An 11,192-nucleotide genomic window follows, 5' to 3' on the forward strand; every position below is an offset into this window, starting at 1 on the left:
AAACCAAAACTAAGCCTTTTGAAGAAAAAGAAAAAAACCTAAACTAAACTCGCAAACCCGCTTTGAAAATGAATCAAAACAAGTCAAAATTAGAAACAAATAAAAACAAGTGAAAAATGTAGGTGTGCGCACGCGTGCAACCGTGTTTGTATGTGGATACGTGCACGTACTGTATGCAGATATGTACCTCTCAGCTGTTGCATTCCCACAGACATCGCAGACTGTAGCTTTCTGTGGTAAGAGACAGACACTTTGGAACATGATGACTGCTAAAGTGCTTTTGTTGGGTCTTCTGCTCATCCTCACAGCTGCAGGTAACAGATAAACATTATAGGTTATTTTTTTAACATGATTAAAAGTGTTAAATACCTCTATATCCTGATTGGATGCAATTTGTAACCCACCTGAAAATGCTAAATTGACTGTTACTGCTGTTACTGAACAGACACTCTATACTATAGAGTGTCTGTTCAGTAACAGCAGTAACAGCCAATTTAGTAATCATTGCTATAGAGTCTATAGCAATGATTACTTTAGGAATATAGAGCTTTAATTTATTAACAATAAACTGTACAGCACCTTTAACGTAACTACATACAGAGCACAATCCACAGTGTTAATCTAAAAAAATACCTGTAAGGGTTAGCAAAACTACAGCTGTGAGCTTGTAGATAGACTATTTTCACTGTGTGACACTGTCCTACGACGAAATATAACCCGTATTAAAATTGGTTAAGTCTGTGGGGCAATTTTATGATATTTCAAATAATTTGAAGGCATTGATTTCCAGCTTGTCACTTGATTTTGGAGAATGTGATTTACCTATTAATCTATGTTAGACATGGATTACAGATTAATTTTGTATAATTATAATTAATGTTCAGAATCAGAGTCTGACATAAATTATAACAGTTCTGATACTATGGTTGTTACTATTATTTTAGCCTTGTTTAGGGCGCTCATGAAATCAATATTGATTCACCATATTTTACAATCAAACCATAAGTGGCCTCATTCATAATCTGCTTTTTTTTTTTACAGATGCAGAGGACAAATCTGGTGTTCTGAGAAAGGTGAGAAACCATTATCTTAAAATGTTTAGCTGTAATGTTGTCTTTAGACAACATTAGAGTCTAGACAACATCACCCATGTTCAACCTATATCTTGATATACTACAAGTGGTCCTCATTAATGCTCATTCTAAGATGGCACCATTTCTGTCTATTCACTCGTGTCTCAGAGGAGGGCTGTGGACAGTTCAGAAACCTGCCTACCAGTGACATCATTCAGTAGGCAGATTTGATCATTTCATTTGATCATTGATCATTAAAAAATGGCTTCTATTTCAGCGTGCTAACTTTCCAAGAAAAGAAAGGCTGTAGATTCTATAAGTTTGGGATCCCCATTGATGATGTCATTGGTAGGCAGGTTTCTGAACTGTCCACAGCCCACCAATGAGACGTGAGTAGATGGAAATGGTGCCATCATATAATGAGCATTAGTGAGGACCAATTATATGAAGATAAGGTTTCTTTTTTTTTAAGTGCTCCTTTGAGTGTTTTTGGCCTTATTGGTTCACATCATGCAATTAAAATATACTGTACAGCAGTCATTCTCAAACCTTTTAATTTCAAGGACCCCCAGTTTGATATGCATTTAGGTCACAGACCCCCATTTGATACAATTTGTATCTGGGACCCTAATCCACAAAATCTGTTAATTTAACTACAAATGGAACCAAATGGAACTGTAGGCCTAACTCTCTGAGTTACAGACCCGTAAGGGTCCATTTGGTTCCCAAGTATCAATCATTTAGCTTGGGATCCCCTGGAACCCCCTCAAGGACTCCCGGGGGTCCCCGGACCCCACATTGAGAACCAGTGCTGTACAGCACAAATTGTCTTGAATCCATGCAAGAAGAATGTGAGGTTAATTGGCGTTCGTTTATTGATGTGTGCCAATAAAAAGGTTAAAATGTGAGTACTTTGTCCTACATTAATTTGAAGTGGGGATGTGCTATCTTTTGGGGATTTTTTCAATTCCTATTTTTGAAATGTGAGGTTAATGTTGTTCAAATCCTGTTGATTTCATCTTGCCACACATTAAAATCCTCATATTAATTCAACGATATGTCACAAATGCAATCAAATAGACCCGACGTTACATGTGTACACTCTCAGAGTTAATAGAGTATTTATTATAAATTTGTATTTATTAATATTATAATTGTTATAATTTTTCTTCTGTCATACCGTATGGTTGTGCTTGGCAGCCATCTTGCCCTGACATGGGAGAAGAGATCATGGCATGTCCTCTCAATCTCGCTCCTGTGTGTGGCAGCGATGGCAACACCTATGCCAACGACTGTGCCCTGTGTGTCCACAGACAGTGAGTATAACTATGTACACAGCTGCTCTGTTCTCAGGGCTAGCACACAGGGAGTTGAAGTTTTCCACTTCATTCAGTGAAAGGCGGTGAATTTCATGGGAGATAACCCACTTTCGGTCGAAATTGGTTATCCCCCATGAAATTCACCGTCCAAAATGTGGGCGGCATTATAGACAGGTGTGACATACTGGGGTAATGAGAACCCAAACACAGGACAGCCAGGCAGATTGGGCGTTTTAATACAGGTGAACAGAGAAGACATCACAAACAAACTAACACAATGCGACTCTAAACAATGACTAAACAAGGACTGACAGGGAAAAGATGTAGCCTACACATGTTGGGTGATTACAAATGACATACAGCCAGTGGTGGACAAAGTACTCAACTCCCGTACTTGAGTCAAAGTATAGGTACTCCTGGTCAAATAGTGCTCAACCACAAGTGAAAGTTGCTCGTATTTGAGTTCAAGTACTGGAGTACTTGCTTTAAAAAAACACTTCAATCAAAAGTACATGCTTTTAAAGCATTCAAAGGTACTGTCCGCATAGCTCAGCCGGTAGAGCCATTTGCCTTTGGACCACAAGGTCATCATGGGTTCGATCCCGGGCACTAAGCGTATGAGTAGCACGGCTTGGGTGCAGGCTTGCAGCAAGTCGTGCAGTAAGTACTGGGAACTGATGGTGGGGCTCCACCTCAGCAATCCTTCTCCCAGGGGTCTAGCCTAGCGCATTGTAACGGGGATACACTCTCACGTTCTTGGCTGATACCGACAATAAGCCTCTCCGACCTACTTACTGACTGTCACATCATTGTTTCTTCTCCAGGACAACCAGAATGGATATCTTGATTGTCAAGGAGGAGAGCTGCTGACTTGCCAAGATGTGACATCACCACCAAGCAAGCCTATCAGAATCTAAGGATCCTCCTACCTGATCTGTCTTTCTTGTTTACATCATGACAAGATTAAACACAATTCAGCAACAACAAAAAAAAAGCTTTCTGACATTGTGTTTTCTGTTTTATCCACAAAATGCAAATAACTAGTAATTCACAATGTTTCCCATATAAAACTGTTGGGTATTATGTGTTATCTTTACAAAAGAACTGTCTAAGAGCTCCGATAGCCAACTGGCATCCTTAGAGCCCGACACTCTCACTAGAGAGGTTAAAAATGAGGGAAAGGGACATTTTAAGATTATTTGTGCTATGGGAAGGTAATATGTTGTATATTCCCTGTGTGATTAACACATTATAAGCAACAGCCGCTTTAAAGTGAAATTAAATAAAGTACCATAATTTAAAAAGACGCTAAACTAACTTGTGTTTGCGCAAGACTGTCATACGACAAAGTATAAAATAGTGCTTTCAATTATGAAAACAGGTAAACAGGAAAAAGGTTTCTGCCCGACAGCAGCAGCGCTATTCTCCTTGTTTATTGCTTGTGTTTACCTGCTGTCTCAGATCTAGATGAGTCTCATACCAGACTGCTTGGGTAAAAACTGCTGCACTCTGGGTCCCTGCAGGGTTGGATTTCACATTCACTGAATCATCTTTATGTCAACTTGTGTAATTCACTTTTTACTACCCATTAAGACCTGAGGCCGATGCTACAAATAAAACCCAAGACAAACCATCTTTGATAAAAATAAAACCTCTTCAGCTTTATTTTCTACCGGATGTGACTTTTTCAGACGGCGACTGAAATGTTAAGTGTCTTGTGTAGAATATGGTTGGGGTGTGTGAGGTATCATTATGTTGGGTTCCAGGGCACGCCGGGGTATTAGGGAATGAGAAGGTGGACCTCTTGGCAAAAGAAAGTTTAGAAAGAGAAATAAACACCCACCTGCCCCTGGGGTGGGGAGGGTGGAGCAGAGGGGATTAATCAAAAAGGGTTTAATAAAGGGGTGGCAAGCAGGTTGGGAGAAGGAGGATAAGGGGAGGCATTACTTCAAAGTCCAACCTAAAGTTAGTGGGAAATGCTGTTGTAGCACTAGCATGACTGTCATACGTCATGTGAACCATGGCTATTGTAACACCTCATCTCGCAGAGATGCAGTAAAGCTGTGTAGACTGAGGCTGGGGCATTGTGGGTTAAACCCATATGGGTTAAACCAGAACTGGTTTATTATAGGAAAGCATGACACAGGACGTCAATGTGGGCAGCCAGAAAGAGTCAAGCATGTGTTCCTAGAATGCAGACGCAGTAACTACAACACAGAAAGACACCGGCTATTTATAATTGTTTCCCCCGTTTTTTTCTTTGTTTGGCCATAATGAGAAGAACCACCAAATGATTTCAAAGACATACCTACAGACCTGTCCTGCACGGTACTGGTGTGGTATGAGAAACTCTAGTTAAAGAAACCACCAGACCAGTGGAGGGCAGTAATACGCCTTGCGGCGTCTACGCTGCCCGGAAAGTAAATGAAGAAGACGTAAGTGCGTCGCTCTGAATAGAATAAACAAACAACATGACACACAATTCCAAGGAGTTCCACAACAATACGTGATAAAAAGGTACAATTAAATATCTGTGTTGTATAAGATAGAGGTTGTGAATCACAATTAATGTGTGGGATAAGTCAATAAAGTAGACAAAATGGTCTTTAGCGGGGAAGAGAAGTTGCCTTGCATTCATGTGCAGATATTTACATTGATTATGTAGCCTTCTATCTTAGATGTATTTTTATCGAGTCTGACTTTTACTTTCGTATCTACGTCATGGTCTTAGCGATCACCCCCCAGTGCGCCCTGCACTTTCACCAGTAAAGCCCGTACTTCGAACATGTACAAAATACATTGTAGGTGCTTACCCGGTTGCCCCAAATGTTAAATAGTGATCTGGAGTCTTTGAGCAATGTATTAGTCCATGTTCTTCAATAGGGTATGTGTTTTAATCGGTGTGTTGGATTCTGTCGGAAGTTCCCTGTATTCCTCAATGGGCGGTAGTGGGGGGCGCATCCGACGAAAGCCGGTATTACACCATGTAAACAGGAAGTAAACGAGGGGGGAAATGCATAGAGGTATAAGGGGAAATGGCGTTCGGTAAGGGATTAAAACACATCTATTGAAATATATGGACTAATACATTGCACAAAGACGCCGGATCGCTAGTTAACATTTGGGGCGACCGGGTAAGTGCCTTATATTTCTGCATTTGTACATATTCGGAGAAATACGGGCGTTACTGGTGAAAGAGCAGGGCGCACTGGGGGGGGTGATCGCTAAGACTATTGTAGATGTAAAAATGTCAACATCGATACAATATCTACGATAGTCTTAATCTACGGCTATTGATTATGATGTATTGTATTGTGTACATTATATCATTACGTTGTTTACATGCAGGGACTGGAAGCGGTGAGCTGTAGTGACTTGAACCAACACTTATATAAAAGTTTGTGGTTTTAACTTGATCATCACTCAGCAGCCATTGTAACGTTAGCATTAGCCAGCCCCGTTTGGAACCTCACCCTCCACGATAGCGGAGAGAGAAGTTCCGATTGGAGCTTAGCATTAGCTAGCTCTGGTCTAGCTGTAGTATACAACCCTCGTAGACGTATTTATGATTCTGACGTCTTCAATCTACGAGAGTTGTAGGGTTCACGCCCCATGGAGACCTGGACTTTCTGCACTATGCCCCGTAGACACTCCAAACATGTACACATGTGAAAATAAAGGTGCTTAACCCCAAGCCCCAAATGTTAACTGGCTCTACGGGGTAGTAGTTTAATGTAATAATCCATATCTTTCAATAAAGAAGTGTTTTAATGCCGTCTGTGGCCGATTCTGTCGGAAGTTCCCAATGGGCGGTAGTGACGGGTAGTGACGGGGCGCATCCGGTGGAACCCGGAATTACACTAAATGTAAACAGGAAGTAAACGAGGGTGAAAAAATGGTGTTCGGCCACAGACGGCATTAAAACACTTCTTAATTGAAAGATATGGATTATTACATTAAACTACTACCCCGTAGAGCCCGTTAACATTTGGGGCTTGGGGTTAAGCACCTTTATTTTCACATTTGTACATGTTTGGAGTGTCTACGGGGCATAGTGCAGAAAGTCCAGGTCTCCATGGGGCGTGAACCCTACAACTCTCCTAGATTGAAGACGTCAGAATCATAAATACGTCTACGAGGGTTGTATACTACAGCTAGCTCTGGTCCATAGCGTTAGAGGAGAACTCCTTCTGACGCTATGGACCAGAGCTAGGTGGATCCATTGGACAAAGAGCAGAGGAGATCTCAAATCTCAATGCAATTATTCTGTGATGTAGTCTAACGGCTGTTGTGTAATGAGTCCACACACACACACAGGAAGACTGTGTCAACTTTTAGTGAAGAGGTGTACAGTAACAGTACAGACAAGGACCTCATTTTCAGACTTCAGAGGAAAAGCTTGTTCATCTTTAATCTAATATTTATGTTTTCCATCTCCCAGCCTTGCTGTGCTCACAGAAAGACAATCAGTCTTGTTCACCCCCCCCGTTCGGACCAGAGCAGAACATCTGGCACCACCACCGGAGGGGCCCATTGCCTCTTTGGACCCACAGCTGCTGCTGCTGCAGTGGCAGCTCTGCAATTGGTCCAGATTGAAGCTCAGGCCCAGCTCGTCCTCCAGCAACGTACTGCTCCAGCAGCTGAAACTGTTGTCAGCCAGTGTGATTGTTGTCTCCTCACTATCCAGAAACCTCTCGGTACCCAGTGTGTGCTGAGAAGTGTAGGAGTGGGGTTAAACATTGCAACACAATACATCACCACCACAGCCAGCAACAGGGGCCGCCACAGCCTTCCTCCAATAGGCCCGGTCCTACTCATCACCAACAGCAGCAGCAAAATCGTTTCAAGTACCCTCCTCCTAGCCATCTGCCTGACGAGCTGGTATCGGCCATGGCTACCAGGGGATCCGGGGACATAGACCACTGTCTCATGGACCTTATGAACCGGCCAAACCCGAACCAAAGGTCACGGCCAAATCCGAACCAAATGTCAGGAACTGGAGGCTGCAGCTCCAACCAACTAGGCTGGAGTAATAAGGCCTGGATGCAAGCCCCTGTCAGTGACCCACCTTCCCCTCAGACTAGGGGCTCCCATGGTGGTGGAAATAGCGATGGTGGAGGTGTGGATAAGCAAGATTTATACACCCCAGAACGTGCAGAGAGTATCTTGGCCACCTTGGGGCTCTCCAATGAGGATCTTGAGTTTCCGAGTCAGAACCCTGAAGATCAGCTAAACCCTGACAATTTATCCTTCATCCTTCGGTTTCTCCAGGTGAATAAATCAAAAGGCCAGAACAGTGCGCCTTCCTCTTCATATTCTCAGAGTGCTTCACGCGCCATCCATGATATACTGCCACCTCCTGCCCGCTCCTTGCCAAGTACTGGACGTTTGCGATCCCCAGAAGTGCCTAGGTTCCACAGCGTTCCACAGACTGCAGGAAAAGTCATTGACTACGGTCATGCCAGTCAAGCCACTGATGACAGCAGTGGTAGAGAGACTTCCAAACGAGATCCGGCATCCTCGGAAAGGAAGGCTAATGTGGCATTTCCTCATCCTCCATCGTCCATTTCTAAACATGAAACGGACATGCCTGAATGGCTGCACATTCGTCTGCAACCCTTTGAACCAAACAAGCATGTAGACCTGGATTACTGCAGGTCAGGCGGTGAGGTTCACAAGAACAAACGACTGTCGCCTGCGAGAGAATTTCCCCCACTGTACAGATCTCGTCATCCAGACCGAGAGTACAGTAGAGACGGCCCCAGACCAAGCCCTTCATCTGAAACATGGAACGATTCTTCGTCATCATCCAGAGATTCCAGACATCCTGTTTTGAAATCACATGGGGCAACCATGAGGTTACCCACCCCCACCATGATGTGTGATTTCTCAGCAGAGTCTCCAAAGGTGTACCCTCATCCCGGCTCCTTGTGTGAGGTAGACTGTGAGCACGTTAAGGTGAGTGCAAACGTGTCATCTTATGACTATGGGTCTCCTTAAAGGAATACCTGCACACTTTGAATTTAAGTCTTTCGCTTTACAAAGGCAGGTGTCAGATATGTTGTTGTCATCTTTTGTCATTCTGCTCAGTGTCGTTCTTATTTGAGACCATTTGGTTTATCGCTGGAACCAAACAGCAAGCCGACCAGTGGCTACCAGTTCCCAGTGGTTTGAATGTCAGATCCATAATCGGATCATTTAACAATACTGTGATAAGTGCCTGGTGAAGGGGAAAACAAGGCCAGAAGTTACAATATCAAGAGGACTCTTTTAAAGGCAAAAAGAGAACCACTGACTTAGCTCTTACAGTCGAAAAGAGCCCTAAAAATCTCTTATTTTCCAGTCTGCCAAAGATCCGCCGGCCAAGAAAAATAAGAAAGTGTCCACCCAGAAGAAAATGAAGAAAGTGTCCACCCAGAGTACCCCATCCAGCACTGCAGCGTGTCTGGTGTACCTGACGGGCATCCCCACAACGGCCACAGAACAAGAAGTGAAAACGTGGGTCAGGGACTTCGGGAAGTACAACAACGTGGTTCTGTTGTCTGGCAGTGAGGCAGACCAAGGACAGAAGGTACTCTCCTTAGCGCTGGGTTATATGACTTCAAATTCATAACGCCATTAATTCAAACATTTTGCCTCAATTACGATTTAATAGACGCTTAACATTATTGTCTCCGCCAGGCCGAAAGGCATGGCGAGAGAGTATGTTTTACCCTCTGTCCGTCCGTACGTCCGTGTGTCCGTCCGTCCGTCCGTCCTGTCCGTCCGTTAGCAGCTAATCTCTGGCACCGTTGGCCCGGCCGCTGCGAAACTGTGCACGCACACTCCCTGGATGCCAATTCAGAACCTCTGGCCCAAATCTTCAGATTGGCCTGTTATAGCGCCACCAGGAGGCCGATATGTGCAAAACACATTTATTGATACTACTGCTACAGATTTTGTCCAAACATCACATAAATCGGAACACAGTATCTCTATAGTCATGTGATCAACACGGATTTATCCGATTTCCCATATTCCATCCTGATTGCCTAAGATTGTCTTCCAAAGTTTGCAGAATTGGTCCGTTTTGAACAAAATGCCTCAAACGCAGCTTGCGATTTTCGTGAAATTTCACACGCACATTTCTATTAGGCCGAGGAAGAAATGCCACCATTTTCACATTGGCCTGTTATAGCGCCACCAGCAGGTCTAATTTTGCAAAACACATTTTTGGAACAAAATGTCTCAAATCATGAATGCAGTGTCCGATTGCAGTGAAAAGCCCTTGAACAAATGGCACCCTTTTCACATTGGCCTATTATAGCGCCAACAGGAGGCCACAATAACGTACCTGACCTGGCGGAGACCTGTGCTCCTAGGAGCACTTTTTCTAGTTCTCTTTATTTTTTAATGAAAATAGCAGAATGAACAGACTGTGATTGTCTTCCCTCCTAGGCATCGGTGTGTATGGAGAGAGAAGAGGATGCTCTGGCTCTGGCCCAGTGTAGCAGCCTCTCCATCAGAGACCAGCCCATTACTGCCACTTTAGCCAAGGTTCCCATTTATTGTATTCATTTAGTTATATATTAATATTTAGTGATGGTTCCATCAGGGACAAACATTTATTTTGCATGCGTGTTGAAGATTGAAAAATATGAAACAATGGTTATGAGCAGTAAGAGATCCACATGAACCCTAGCATCCCTATCCTGGGCATGTCATACTAGCCGGATATTCAGTGAAAATAGCAGATATACGAGCTCACAGCGTGAGGTGTTTTGAGCTTGTAGATCGGCTATTTTCAGCAAACTGATTGTTATAGAGGGGAAAAAAGAGGGGACCAATTACAGACCCCTGGGGATCAACAACATATATAGAGTTTTAAGTACCGGTAGTTAGATACAGTGTGATCCATTGAAGTCTGAATACTCTAATTACAGTATGTGATTTATTGTTTTGGTATAAATGCATTTTATTTATTGCCTTGTTTCCTTTCTTTTAGAAACCAGAAGCAGACGATTCAACAGCAGTCAGTAAAGGGTAAGTTAGATGTGTTCTCCCTTCTTTTACAAGCCTATTGTACATACCCTCTCACTCCCCCATCTCTTTAGGGCGGCTGTGGCTCAGGAGGTAGAGCAGGTCGTCCATTGATCCGTGGGTCGGCGGTTCGAATCCCAACTCCTCCTGTCCACATGTCGAAGTGTCCTTGGGCAAGACACTGAACCCTACATTGCCTCCAATGATACGGTCGGCGCTAGCTTGCCACCATTGGTGTGTGAATGTGGGAAAAGTGGGGACACTGGCGTCGACTGTTCGCCGCTCCACCTCCCAATTCCCCCCCCTGTATGAATGAATGAACCATTGTAAAGCGCTTTGAGTAAGTTTGAGTACTTAGAAAAGCGCCATATAAATGCAATTCATTATTATTATTTCATCATTCTAGCAAAACACATCAGAGATAAAAACTACTTTGTGTTTGTGTCTTCACAGGACATCTTCCCAGGAACTGTCTGCCATAGGTGGTGAGGATTCAGGTAAGATGATGCCAAAGCCCATGGAGAGAATAAACCATATGCATCAGTATTGATTTAATATACTGTAGGTCAACCTGAGAGCCTCTTTACCCAGAAGCGGAAATGAACAGAGTTCACTGTAACGATTGACTGTACAAACGACACTGTTTCAATATTCATTTTCTGCTCTCTTTTCTCCTTGAGTACACACACACACACACACACACACACACACACACACACACACACACACACACACACACACACACACACACACACACACACACACACACACACACACACAC

This window comes from Gymnoscopelus braueri, assembly GCF_963280865.1.
Source record: "Gymnoscopelus braueri genome assembly, chromosome: 2".
In the NCBI taxonomy this organism is placed as follows: domain Eukaryota; kingdom Metazoa; phylum Chordata; class Actinopteri; order Myctophiformes; family Myctophidae; genus Gymnoscopelus; species Gymnoscopelus braueri.